The sequence below is a fragment of the Tupaia chinensis genome, unplaced genomic scaffold (assembly GCF_000334495.1).
Source record: "Tupaia chinensis unplaced genomic scaffold, TupChi_1.0 Scaffold142716_1, whole genome shotgun sequence".
Lineage (NCBI taxonomy): Eukaryota > Metazoa > Chordata > Mammalia > Scandentia > Tupaiidae > Tupaia > Tupaia belangeri.
In genome coordinates this window covers 2,300,524-2,314,536 of record NW_006202562.1, presented here as the reverse complement: position 1 = coordinate 2,314,536, position 14,013 = coordinate 2,300,524, and the positions used below count along the sequence as shown (strand labels likewise).

Sequence of the window (14,013 nt, the reverse complement as noted above, 5' to 3'; positions counted from 1 at the left end):
CCCCCCGGCCCCTGCTCCGCCTTCACGCCATCCCCACTTCGGCCCTGCCGCTCCTCTCCAGACTACATGGATGCTCTGAGTCACGCCACCCCTTCCGCCCCGCCCCGCCTGCCCCCTCCCCAGCCCCGGCCCTTGACCCTGTAACCGTGTTATTACATCACTCTTGTGCCTAAAACTGCCCTGGCGTCCCAGTGAGGACAGCCCTCTGATCCTTGTTATATCGGGCCAGGCCTGCCCTGTCTCTGGAGACTCCTCCAGCCATGTCCCATGTCACTCCCTTCCCCACCGTGTGCCCAGCCAGTGGGGTCTTCCTGCCACTGGAGCACTCCCTCTGCAGGGCCTTTGCACTGGCTGCCCCTTTACCAGACATCACCTTTAGGGATGCAGTTACAACGTCACGTGCTGCGGGTCCTGACCAGGTCGTCCCTTCCTCCCCAGCTCTGCATTCCGCAGGCTTCCTTCGCCTACCGAGCAATGAGCGATGGGCCGGGCAGGGGTCTCGATCTCCACATTCCGCAGGCTTCCTTCGCCTACCGAGCAATGAGCGATGGGCCGGGCAGGGGTCTCGATCTCCATATTCTGCAGGCTTCCTTCGCCTATCGAGCAATGAGTGACAGCCGGGCAGGGGTCTCGATCTCAGTCCACCCCCCGGGTGCGGTTCTTGGTCCACCTCCCGGGCGGCATCTCAGTCTACCTCATGCTCCTGCTTGTGTCTGTCGTAACGCACATGCATGTCCCGACCTTCATTACTTCTCTGTGTGCGTGAACGTGCGTGTGGTCTGGTTTCACCCTCCAGCAGCAAGGCCGTGACCCATTTGTTGCTGCGGCTCGCATGCAGAAGAGCACGCCTGGCACTGGGCTCATTTGGCTGATGTCTGCCAAGGAATGGATGTCTGCGAACAGGGCGACCCCGAGCAGCAGCGGGCGCCCGTCTGCAGCCCTTCATTCCGGGAGGGAGAGCTGGTGAGGAATGTGGCCAGCCGGAGCTCTCTGCTGTGCGCGACATCTCCGCCATGTTGATAGGGTGCAAAGCCCAGGGATTGGGTAGTCACAGAAGAGCTGCCCTTCCTCCAGGACTCGGGACAGCAGCAGTGCCCTCTGATTAGACCTTCCAACAAGGAGCGCACTGACACGTCAGCTCAGACCACCAGCCTGAGCACCCGGGAGCTGCGGGGACGGTGACTTCATCCTAGGAGGACGGCCGGTCTGTCTCCCATGTCCGAGGCCACTTCAAATCACGCACCCCTGGCACTCCAGCTGCCGTAGGTGTTACAACATAGCGGCAGGCCGTGACCTCTGTCCCACCACTGAGCACCCGGTGCGTGCTTACAGGGCTTTGCTGAAGGGGCTCGGGGGTGGCAGGCGTTTTCCTTGGCATTTGTCTCTGGGGTTATAAGGTAGGCAAAGAGGAGTCAGAAAGGCCTCTGGAAACAGTATCAAGCTTCCAAAGTGATCCCTGGAAAAGGGGATTTAGGCTTTTCTGACCTTAAATTTTAGAAGCAATGGACCTGGCCATGATGACATGGGTGGCAGGTGCCACTGCGTGACACTGGAGCCACATGGGAAGGCCCAGGGCTCAGACCCCAGGTCCCCCTGAACATGCCAGGCACACCCACAGTGGGCCCACGACCCTACCTGGTTGGGAAGGCCAGGAGGAATGGGTATGACCGAGCCTTTCAAGGGGGCCTCTCTCAGTCTCTTTCTCAATAAATACATAAACAAACTGAGAAAAACAGAAATGATGACAAACACAATCTATTTCAGAGTCCCCATGCTCTGTTCATCAAAGACAGGTGGCCAGAATGTTCTCTCAAAGGTACCCCGTTTGTTTATTCCAAAACGCATCCTGACCCCCACCTTGAGTCAGCAGTACACTGAGTGAGAGCCCAAGGAACAGGGTGACCAGGACACAACGCTTCCCTCCAACAATCCGCTGGGAAACAGAGAAGCCAGAGAAATAAGCGAACAATTCCAAAATGGCAGGAGAGGGCAGTGACACAGGTGTCCCCAGGGCTTGGCCAGATGCGCAAGCTGCAGCCGTAAGGGGTGGCAGGGAGGAAGAGAAGAGAGCTCTGGAGGAGGTGGACAACCACAGGGTCCTCGTGTTGGTGGAGGTCGGGGTGATAGGGTTGGAGGGTGACAGACCACTCTCTCTGCTCAAGCTTTGGCATCCCGCATGGTTAACGGAGAGCTCTTCCTCGGGAGGCACAGCAGCAGTTCATGCCAGCAGCCCTGGCTCTTCTACGAGAACGTGGGGCCAGGGGCATCTCACCTTGTCATGTGGAAGAAGGCAGGCGAGGCACTCATCGAAGACGTTCCTATCTTGTTAGGGCCCATCTGCCCACCACATTCCCATCCTCAAACTCACTCCCAGCCCAGGGACCATCCCAGTCTGGGCCAAAGCCAAGAAGGGCCAATACCCTCACCTCTGTGTGCAGCAGCCAGGCAGTCCTCCGAAGCCAAGACCTCCTCCCTCCTCAGCTCCCCTCCATGCAGAAAGTACAACGGGAACTCCGAAAAGAGTTGTTGGCCAAGCTTCTTCCCCAGCTCCGTTTTGCCTTTGCTCCTGAACACCAGCTAAGGCATAGTCACAGAGCACACGCTTGTAGAAGATGGAGAGCCCATGGGGGTGGAGAGGGCAAAAAGTCGCAATGCTTTTCACCTTGTTCAGCAGATGTCATAAACTTGGGAAGCGATCGTAGGCTCTGTGACAACTCTGGAATGTGGAAGGGAGTTATTTTGTATCATTGTTAAACATATAAAGCATACCCCAGAAACCATGCTATGTCACCCCTAAATACTTGGCTTCAAGACATTTCAAATACTGGTTCTGGTAGGTTCTAGGTCATATCTCCAAAATATAATAACAATCATAATCTTTGACTAAGAAAGGACATGTCAAATGAATTGAATTTTTGGCCTAGAACCTGAGAGTTTTCAAAAAAAAAAAAATACTCTTCAAATTTTGATATTAAGAGTGAATTTCGGGACCAGCAGTTGGCGTAATGGCTATGTCGACTGCAGTTCGAGTCTCGAACCCAGTGACTTAAACTCACGTGGGGTGGGTGCATGTGTATGTGTGTGCCCAAGATCCCGAGAGGAGAATGGAGGAGAAGGGATTGTGGCATGGCCATCCCCCCCTGGGGGGTGATTTCTCACTTTCTGTCTCTGTCTCTCTCTCTCTCTCTCTGTCTTTCTGGTGAGCACACGTGCCCTATAGCAAAAACCTCTCAGAAAAAAAGAGTGAATTTCATGAGTTGGGTAATTCCAACTAAATTTAAATTTAGACTACCATTTGTTCACCAGGTCTTGACACAGAGAAACAGCTGCTACTTTAAAAGCAGACCGGCTACTTTACCTCTTTCAGCTATTCTTCAGAAGGACACTGGAGTGTGGGTTGTTTGAGCTGCTTATTGCTGTGCAAGAACTCATTCAATTCTTTGTGCCTTAAATAACAATGGACCATTTCCCACAATTCTGTGAGCTGCCTGGACATTCAGGACTCGTTTAGACTCACTGGTGTGTCTGTATCCGCTGATGGGGCTGGGCTGGGTGTTCCACGGCGGCCTCACTCATGCATGGCTGGCAGGGGTGCTGGCTGTGGGCTGGAGGCCTCACCCTTTGCACAAGCGGGGTGAACTTCCACCCAGCACAGAGGGACCAGGCTCCAAGAGGAACTCCAGGGCCCCTGCGGCTCCTGAGGCCCCAGCGCTGGGACTGCAGCCCTTCTTCCACACCCTGCCCAGCACAGCTCGTCCCAGGGCCAGCCCAGGTCCTGGTCCAGGCTCCACTCCCTGATGAGAAAGCAGCAATGCCACATCAAAAGAGGGTCTCAGAGACCAGCAGATAGTGGCATGGTTATGTTGCTGGTCTACTGCCACGTAGTAGACCATAGTTTGAGTCCTGGACCCAGCAGATTAAAACTCACATCATGCACATGTGCATGCGTGCCCAAAATCCTGAGAAGAGATTGGAGAAAGGATGTGGCATGGCCATCCCCCCAGGGGGTGATTCTTCGCTGTCTCTCTGTCTGTCTCTCTGGCGAGCATACACACCCTATGGAAAAAAATCTCTCTTAACAAAGAAGAAAAGAGGTGTCACTATAGGAGGAAGGATTCACGGGGGGGACTTTATTCTGACCTCAGAGTCAGGCAAAGCACAGCCAATGTGCAAGAAGTCCACTTCTGCTGCAGGGTAGCAGGAAGGCAGGCACTTCCAAGAGACCCCCGGTGCCCAAGGGACTGACTTGTCAGACCTGGGAGAGGCGGGCCCTGACGTCAAAGCCTCACCTTTGCAGACATCTCAGGGCCTACAGGTGTCTCCTTCAAGTTCCTGAGACAGCAACCATAGGGCATCTCACTGCAGCCACCAGGGCCCTTCCCACTCATGAAGCAGTTGCAAACAAGCCTTCACCCAGGGTGCAGCCCTAGCCTGCAGGCGTCCACTGCTCATTCAGTGTGATCAACTCGGAGAAAATAGAGTCTCTTGGCCTCACTTTGTGCTAAAGGTCAGAGTATGCAAAGAGTCAGGTCACCCAAGGCCTCTGTGTAGCCGGCTGACCTGAACCAGCATGCTAGTCTCACCTGAACCAAAGCTCCAGTCTCTGTGGCTCACTCAGAGTCAGGCATTTGCACCCTCCGTGTCCAGACTGGGAACATGCTTGACACGCAGAGTCCTGACCAGCACAGACAAGCCCCTCAGAAGATGGCGGTCTCACCTGAGAGGCCTGTGTGGCGGGCCAAGGAGCAGCAGAGGACCCCTCCTCTATGCCCTCTCCCAGCAGCTCAGGGATTTGAACCCACTCCCTAGAGACAGATATTTGCTAGAGCGAGTATGATCTCACTCAGACATAGAGACAGAAAGCGAGAAATTACCCCTTGTTGGGGATGGCCACACCACAATCCCTTCTCCACTCTCTTGGAATTTGGGGCACACATGCACGTGTGCCCAGTGTGAGTTTTAAGCCTCCAGGTCTGGGACTCGAACCTCATTTGACTACATGGGAGTCTAACAATATAACCACTACACCATCTGCTAGTCTCAAACTCCACTCTCTAAACTAACATACCACATTCAACAATATCCTGGCATGTCACACAGAGCAGGCATCTCGCTCGTCCTGACCCACCATTGGCAGGACCTGAGCGTACTCCAGTGAGATCATTCTTGTGTGTCCTCCCCACACAGTCAGCCCCACATCCCCGATCTTCTCGTGCACCGTTCTAGGCAGCCCAGTCAAGGCTCTTGTTTATTTATTTTCTTTTTTTTTTTTTTTGGTTTAATAAATTTTATTTTTCCAAATGTACAGTTGGTTGTGCCTGTTTATGCATCTTCACCAGCAGCTGGGGCATCTCCACCGTTGGTATTTCTGGTGTAAATTACTTGCGCTCTGTGCTTTGAAACTAGTTTGATAAGTCCTTTACTAAGCAGCTCCTGAAGTGCTGCCCTGGCCAGAGAACCACGGATCTTCAGCCTCTCAGAAACCACAGCTGGGGTTATGAGCTTATAGTTGGGAACTTCCTTGCAGAGTTTGTCGTATGTAGCTTTGTCAAACAAGACCAGGTTATTGAGCTTGTCCCAAACTTTGCCTTTGGACCACTTCTTCTTTTTGGCCTTGCCCCCAGATTTGTTCACTGGGTCTTTGTCCTTCTTGGCCAACTTTCCAGCGTCTTTCTTCTTCTTGTCGTCCTTGGGTGGCTTCGTGAAGTCGGGAGAGCCGCTGAGGCCACCAGAGCCTCGCTAAGATGTCGGACAGAAAGAAGGCTCTTGTTTACCTTGTTTATTTTTTTCTTTTTTTTTTTTTTTGGTTTAATAAATTTTATTTTTCCAAATGTACAGTTGGTTGTGCCTGTTTATGCATCTTCACCAGCAGCTGGGGCATCTCCACCGTTGGTATTTCTGGTGTAAATTACTTGCGCTCTGTGCTTTGAAACTAGTTTGATAAGTCCTTTACTAAGCAGCTCCTGAAGTGCTGCCCTGGCCAGAGAACCACGGATCTTCAGCCTCTCAGAAACCACAGCCGGGTTATGAGTTTATAGTTGGGAACTTCCTTGCAGAGTTTGTCGTATGTAGCTTTGTCAAACAAGACCAGGTTATTGAGCTTGTCCCAAACTTTGCCTTTGGACCACTTCTTCTTTTTGGCCTTGCCCCCAGATTTGTTCACTGGGTCTTTGTCCTTCTTGGCCAACTTTCCAGCGTCTTTCTTCTTCTTGTCGTCCTTGGGTGGCTTCGTGAAGTCGGGAGAGCCGCTGAGGCCACCAGAGCCTCGCTAAGATGTCGGACAGAAAGAAGGCTCTTGTTTAGAAGCAACAGATTCTGAAGCCCTCAAATTTAAGCTCTAGAGAGGAATCTATGGAATGTTATCAGCCCCAGGACCCCTGAGAAGTTCGAGCACCACTGTCCCATCCACCACTCTGGGTGCATCACGCTCCTCTGGTAGAGCTGAGAGGCTACCGGGAGCCCTCCTGGTTTAACGATGTCTAAGCCAGGACTTCAAGAACAAATAAGAACTGTCAGGGCCCTGTGGCCTAGTCATTGAGGGAGCCAGTTCCACATGGCTGACCAGGGTTTGAATCTAGTCCTGGCAGTTTTAAAACCATGCTGGGCAAATGTGTGTGCATACTCAAAATCCCAACGTGATGGAGAAACGGAGAAGGGACTGCAGGCCCCATGGGGGTGCTTCTCCCCATCTGGCTAGTGCATGTGCCCTCCGATAACAACAGAAAAGAACTGTAGGGTAGAGCCAGCAGGATGCCACCCTCCCACTGGGCTCCCTCAGCTCTTGCATGCTCGAAGCTGGAAAGATCCAGACTTTCAGACCCAAAGCCACCTGGGGTTGCCCTCCTCTGGCCTAGCAGAAAGGGACTCACCTGGGAGTCAGGAGATGGGAATCTTTGGCCCAGGCCCTTGGGAATGATTACAGCTCTGGGCTACAGGTCTTTCCAGTTAAGGAAACCATGGGACGTTGTATCTTGGAAAGTCACCCGGTCTCACATTCTGGTTTGCAGCAGAAGGTCCCAGCTCCTGCCGAGTCCTGATTTGCAGAGGAGTCACTGCCCCAGCCACTGTTTACTGAGCACCTGCTCAGCCCCAGGCTGCGTCTTAATAAATTCAACTCTGAGGTCCCTAGGCCTCACAGCAGCCCCAGCCAGAGGCCCCCTGAGTCCTGTGGAACCAGCACCCCTGTCTCTGGGCCTCAGAACTCTCAGGGCACAGACTACACCAGTGTTCCAGTAAGTGTTTCCAGTCTGCACCCCACCTTTAGAGAGGGGCCAGAGGCTGCCGTTAGTGCAGGGTGCCCCCACACCCCTCGTCCCCGCTGAGGCTGCTCCCTGCCGCCTTCTGCTGCTCAGGAAGTGCCTGTCCCAGGAACTCGTGACCCACATCCCAGGCTCCCACAGACACTTGATTCCAGAGCAGGGCTGGGCCCTAGAGGGGGGCTCTCCCATTCTGTCATGCATGGGCCACTTGGTCCCAAAGCAGTCAGGCCTTCCTGCGCTCCACATGGAGCTCTGCTCCTGGGCATGTTCTTCCAACTTCTTCTTGCCTTGCCCAGACCTGGTCCGCCGTGCTGGGGTCAGATGCTGTGCCCGCCTCTTCAAGGGCTACCCAGCCCACTGGAATTCATCCCTCCTCCCCTGCTTGAAAAACCCAAGTCCCCACAGTACCAGTTACACAATCTGCAGGGCCCAGCGCAAAGTGAGAAGGCAGGGTCCCTTGCCGAAAATTAGCGATTTTAAGATGGGACTGTACAGTGGCACCATGGCCTGGAGACACCTAGATGGGTGTCCTCAGTGGTAAAGGGCGTCTCGTGGGCAGTGTCAGGGTTGAAGGCCCTGCAGCACATACAGAGGGGTCTTCAAAGAGTTCATGGAACATGTATATTACGGGAAAATTGTTGGCTCTAAGATACACTCACAAACTCATTCCATTTTTTTTTACCAGCTTTTTGAAGTCCCTAGTAAAGGGAAACCCCAGCCCTCCTGTTGTGCATTTGCCATGGCTGTCTTCCACTCAGGGCCCTCAAAGCACTCAGTGCATGAGCCAGCTAAGGAGAGAAGGAAACCCTGGTAGACAGCGGCCTCAGGGCTGGTCCTGGTTGTCTGGGGCTCCTTCTGCAAAGTTTCCCTCTTCCCAACAGCCAGACCCACATTGTGGAAGTTGCCCACCTTGAAGAAAAAGCTTCGTTTTTATTTTATAACGAGGTCAGAGTGATTCGCCTTTCTCAGCCTTAGGAGGAAGCTCTCGCCTCCCTCTTTACTAAACTTCTCAAAGTCTTTTGCAAATATCCACCCCGGGTTCCAGCCCAGCCTGTGCTGGGCCCAAGTGGGCAAATTCTCCAGGATGTCTGGGACCAGAACTAACGTCTTGGCTGTGAGGTCCCTGCTTGAAAATGAGAATGTAAGCATCTCAAGGAAACAGAAAGCAAAACCACCCCTCTGTCCTCCCCACCTCCATGGGAAAGATATTTCCAGAAAGGCTCCCGCAGCCTCCCTGCGATATTTCTGTTCATGAGCTACGGAACGGTGCCCTGTGACAAGCACATCCTGTGAGAATCTGGTATAGAAGGGCGGTAGCTTGCTGACAGGTTTGTTTTGAAAAGGGCTTGTATTTGAATTAATCTCAGTCCTTTGTTTGTTTGTTTGCTATTTTTTTTAATAAACAGCAATTAAACTAACCAGTATGAGAGGATAAAACCCAAACCATCCCCGTGCTCTTGCTGCCTCCAGATCTTGCAGGCATGAGCCTGCAACCTGCTTATCACTAGGCCCTGGCCCTTGCCAGCTGACACTAAATCCCCACAGTGAGGCACTGTTGCTGATTCTAAACAGGCCCCAGGGCAACCAGCCTTTGCTCTGCAAGGGAAGCCCACACAGGGAGCTGAGGGCGCGGTGGGGATGGGAGGAGGTGTTAGAGCTGGGCTTCTGGTTTTCATTAAGTGCAGACAGAGTTAACCACATGGATGCATTTATCTAGAAGGTGCTGGAAGAAGGTCGGGTGGGATGAAATAGATGAAATAGCCCTTCGTAAAAATCCAGTGGCTGCGAGTCCCGAGACCTGGCAGCCTTTCTCTCTTGGTGTCTCTCTCTCTCTCTCTCTCTCTCTCTCTCTCTCTCTCTCGTCAAATTGAAATAAATAAATAAATAAAATTGAATAAAATAATTCTTTAAAAAAATTTAAAAATCCAGTGGCTGACTTTACAAAGGGCACATAAAACTCAAATTATGGAAGGCAATGAAAGCTTGGACAGCAACTGTGGATATGGACAGTTTGGGAGCAGGGCAGGAAATCGGGGAGGAGGGGGGAACCAATGGGGGAGAGAGAGAAAAAAACATTCAACAGACAAAGAAAATAGAAAAAGATTTGTTGATGACGTGTATGATCATTTCTTTGAATGGACTCACAGACACATTATCCATGTCGGGAAAATTCATTTTCAATGTTGTAAAGACATTGAATGTGAAACATGAGTAAAAATAAAATAAAATATCAAAACCCAAATGATAGCCAATTGGGTCACTCTTGGGGTGTTGGAGGATGGTGGCCCTTTAAAGAGACCCCGCATGGAGTCCCGCTGTGTGGGTGTGGTTAGGATCTCAGCCCCTCCTCCCCCTGCCCCATGGCTGCCAGTTTGGGTTGTGTAAACCTTGGGAGCTCCATGTGAAACGAGAGCTTGTTCGTCAGATTCCACGCAGCCTTGACTTTCAAACAAGTTTGTTGTTGATAATTCATCTTTTAGGTTGCAGCCCAGGAAGAAGAGGACAGGCCGACATCCAGGACGAGGTTATTGACCTCAGAGGCCTGGAGTGCTTTGTCCTGACTTGTCCTTACCTGTACTGGCGAGGCTGCGGAAGGACAAGGACCCCCACGTCACTATCCAGCGTTCAGCCACCTGGACGTGAGTCTGCCCGTCCAATGAGGTGGACACACACTCAGCCCCAGGCAGCAACTCTACCCTCGAGAGCGACTCAAGGGCGAGGAAACAGCACACAAAACGCCAGAAGCTGTATTTGCAAGAGCCCCAAGTGGGAAACAGTAGCTAGGTGACTGGACAGAGACCATGGGACATCCTTCCATGGAGCACTGCCCTGCAATAAGGGGACAGACACGAAGGCACCTGCCACCCTCGGACCTCTGGGTGTTATGCTGAGCGAAAGAAGCCAAATGTGAGCACCGGCAGGTGGCATAATGGTTACATCACTGAACTCCCACATAGTGGACCATGGTTCAAGTCCTAGATCCAGCAGCTTAAAACTCACACCAGGTGCATGTACATGCGTGCCCAAGATCCCGAGAGGAGAATGCAGAAGGGATTGCGATGTGGCCATCCCCCCTGGGGGGTGATTTCTCACTTTCTCTCTCTACCTCCATCTCTCTCTTCTCTTTGGCAACTGCATGTGCCCTATAGCAAAAATCTCTCCAAAAAAAAGAAAAAACGTCAAAGAAAACAGGTGTGAGTGTGACTCCATTCATGGGGAGTTCTAGAAAGGGCAGATCTCGTCCGTATTGATAAAAGCAGGTGAGTGGTTGCGGGGGCTGGGGGGTGAAAGAAACGGAAAGGGCACGGATCTGGGGATTTGGGGTGAAATTGTGATTCTCCATCTGAATTGAAGGAGATGGCTGTACAGGCCGACTCGTCCAGGTGACGCCAAGGCCTTACTCCCACACAGCACTGCAGCGGCCTGTCGCCATGAGCAGAGGGCCTCCCTGTCAGTACTCTGCCGCGCTGACCTGGGGCAGAACCTGGGGCACATGCAACTTGGACAGATCAGCAGCCTATGTACAAACAAGATCTAGACCCCTGGGGGCTGAGTGCTGAGTTATACAGCTGAGGACCCAGGATCCCAGCTGTGTGGGATCCTGCAGTGAGTGGACTAGACCAGGACCACAACTTGAAAAAAAAAAAAACACCCGGGACCCCAGTACATGCATGCCCAAAACCCTGAGGAGAATGGGAGAAGAAATTGTAGCACGACCATCCCCCTGGTGGGTGATTTCCCACTTTTTCTCTCTCTGTCTTTCTCTCGGGTTAGCATGCATTCCTTATGGCAAAATCTTTAAAAAAAAAAAAAAAAGTAGAAGGGATTGATAGATTGTGAGGTGATGGGGTGGAACAATGTATGATTGAATATCTATAATTTGGAGACATGTGGGAGCATTTCTGTGCATATCATGCTTCAATAAAACAATCCATGTTCTTCTGTTCTGGCCCTCTGTTCTCTCCCTCTTTCTGTATGGGGAATTGTCCTTATAAGGTTGACCAATCCCAGTGCTAATCTCTTCCAGAGATGCCCTCACAGACACGCCCAGAAATAATGCTTTACCAGCTCCCTGGGCATCCCTTAGTTCAGGCAAGTTGACACATGAAATTAGCCATCACAATCTGCCCCATGAAGGGGAGGGATCTGGGGCCTGGTTCAGCTCCCTGAGGGGGACATGTGATGGAAATGCCATCGGGCCTGAGTCACCATTCCTCTAAGTCCATGTTCAGGACACCGATTCTACCCCGTTTCGGCCCGTGCAGAAAAAAGCAGGTTGAAAGGCAACAGACAGAAGCCACAAGGTCAGGCCCTGGAGTGAAGAAAGATGGTGTAAATGCTGCCCTTCCAGCTCCAGGCCAGCAGCCAGGAGACTTTCCCTCCAAACCACAGCAGCAGTGGAGGCATGGGGAGTGAGCACACAGGGCAGGGAAGCCGGGAACTGCATAGAGTCAGCACGGCGCCCGATAGACGTCCAGGCGCAGGCAGCATCGGCTGGGACTGAGCGAGGGCTCGCACGGCTGAGAGTACACCGGTCACACCGGGAGTGCCAGCCCCGGTCAGGGCTCACCGTGTGTATGAGTGTAGGGGGGGTGCTCAGACCCGGGGGCTTCTCTGTGGGTCCGTCTCACTCATGGCTAGGGAAGCAGGATCTTTGGGTCAACGCTCTCACTCACGTTTCCTATGTAGAAGTCCAAGCCGCCAAATGAGGAAATCATCCTCGTATCCACCTTCTCTTCACCTAAATACCCCCACCCCCAGGACAAAGTCCCCTTTCTCAGAACCCTTGCAGCTCTGCAGAAAGTGATAGACACCTTCTGGGCTTCACCCTAAACCGAGTCCTTCTCCGGTTCCTTCCCCACCTTTGGCACCTGGTGCTACCCCATTGTCTCAGTCCATGCCCACGTTGCTAACAGACATGCCCGAGACTGGCGAATCACAAAGAAGGAGGGTTTCAGGGCCAGCAGGTGGCCTGCAGGTTGAGGCAGCTGGATCCCACATGGCCGACTGCACTGTTGAGTCCCAGACCTGGTAGACTGAGAACATGCCAGATGCATGTGTATGGGTACCCAAATTCCCCAGAGGAAGTGGAGGAGAAGGGATTGCAGCATGCCCATCCCCCGGGGGGTGATTTCTCACTTTCCTTCTCTCTTTTTTTCTCTGTCTCCCTCTGGTGAGTGCATGTGCCCTATAGTAAACTAAAGAAGAAGAAGAGAAGAAAAGAAGAAGAAGAGGAGGAGGAAGAGGAAAAGAAGAAGAAAAGAGAAGAAAGAAGAAAATAAATAGGGCTTAATAACTGAGTAACTGTTCTGTTGGCCGGGAAGTCCAGCGTCCTAGGCCTACAGCAGGGCTGATGGAGGCCGGGGACCATGGGCACGTGCAGAGAGCGCTCTCGACTGAGCTCTGAGAGGGAGCGGTCGATCTCTTGGGTCTTGCAAGACATCCTTAGTCTATGCATGAGACCATCACCTTGTGATAATTGCTATGAACCGGTTACCACCCAGAGGCCTCACTTGGGCTACCGTGATGGTAATGCCCTCACCGTGCAGCCAGGGCAGTAAGTCCCAGCAGGTGCACTGCCACAGACATACAAACCCAGAGACTGCTCTGGGTCAGTAGGATGAGGGTGAGTCTTCATTCACAGCAAAGGGGCTTCAGGCCTGCCTGGACCACCACCTGGAGAGAGGTGAGTTCCTCCTCTGCAGCCCTGTTGTCTGGGGTCACTATGAGAGCAGGTAAATCCAGATCATCTTCAGTTCGGCTTCCAGGCAACCGGGCCGGGTGCGGGAGGAGACAAGAAACACAGGCTCCCGGGTCCTTTTGTCTGCACAGAGAGGTGGGGGTAGGACCAGAGTCTTGTCTCCAACCTCCCAGGTCCACTGGACACTCAGGGCAAGAGAAGCAGACAGTGCCCTGTTCAGAGCCAGGCCACTCCCTGACATGACAATGCTCTCAGTGCCAAGGGACTGTCCTCACAGCTCAGCTGTCAGCCCTCTGGGAGTGAGGAGAGCCCACGCCCAGGTTCAGCCCTGCCAGAAGCAGCTGTCCTCCTGCTGGCCAGCTCAGAAGAGCCATGGTGGCCTCAGGTCCTCATGGTCCCTAGAAGCTCCCTCGACACCTGCCACTTTGTGCCTCGCACTGCTTCCTGCACGCATGCCCCACCAACCTCCCTCCGGCTCCCTTCACCTCAGAGCCAGCTGGCCACAGCAGGCAGCTGAGCATCAAATGCAAGTGGAGCTCATTGCGACCTCACCTCTCTCCCTCCTCACAGTACCTCCACGGGCCCCCTCAGTCTTCACCTAAGTCGCAGGAGAGCAGTAGTGAGAGCCAGGGAGCCCCACAGCATGTGGATGAGGCAGCAGGTAAGGAAGGCTTGGGGGAGTAAAGGGGAGACCCCCGCCAGGGGCCAACCAGCAGGGCTCAGGCTGGAGATGGCTCGGAGTGGCTGCAGTGTGCAGGGGGACATACAGATACCCTCTGCACCCTCTCTCCAAGGCCGAGTCTCGGGTCCCAGTGCCACATACACCTGGGGGGTGAGGACCAGAGAGCCCTGTGCTACACCCCCCACCACCTGGGTCTCTCCGCAGGCACTGGAGGGGACTCGGTGTCTGCCCCAGGAAACTGCCCCAGAGCAGAGGGACTTGGCACGGGCTCCACTGTCGGGCCTCAGTGACCCTGCAGCTTCCATGTCCTCCCTTTCAACGATATGGCAGGCCAGGCTCCAGGTCACAGAGTCCCCTGTGTGACTGCCCAC

General features: G+C 53.2%; 2 pseudogenes; both read right to left on the bottom strand.

The window, feature by feature from the left end:
* Nucleotides 1–5,260: 5,260 nt before the first annotated feature.
* LOC102477416 (40S ribosomal protein S25 pseudogene) lies at nt 5,261–5,730 on the bottom strand (annotated as a pseudogene).
* Nucleotides 5,731–5,790: 60 nt separating this feature from the next.
* On the bottom strand, nt 5,791–12,702 carry LOC102477003 (40S ribosomal protein S25 pseudogene; annotated as a pseudogene).
* Nucleotides 12,703–14,013: the final 1,311 nt, after the last annotated feature.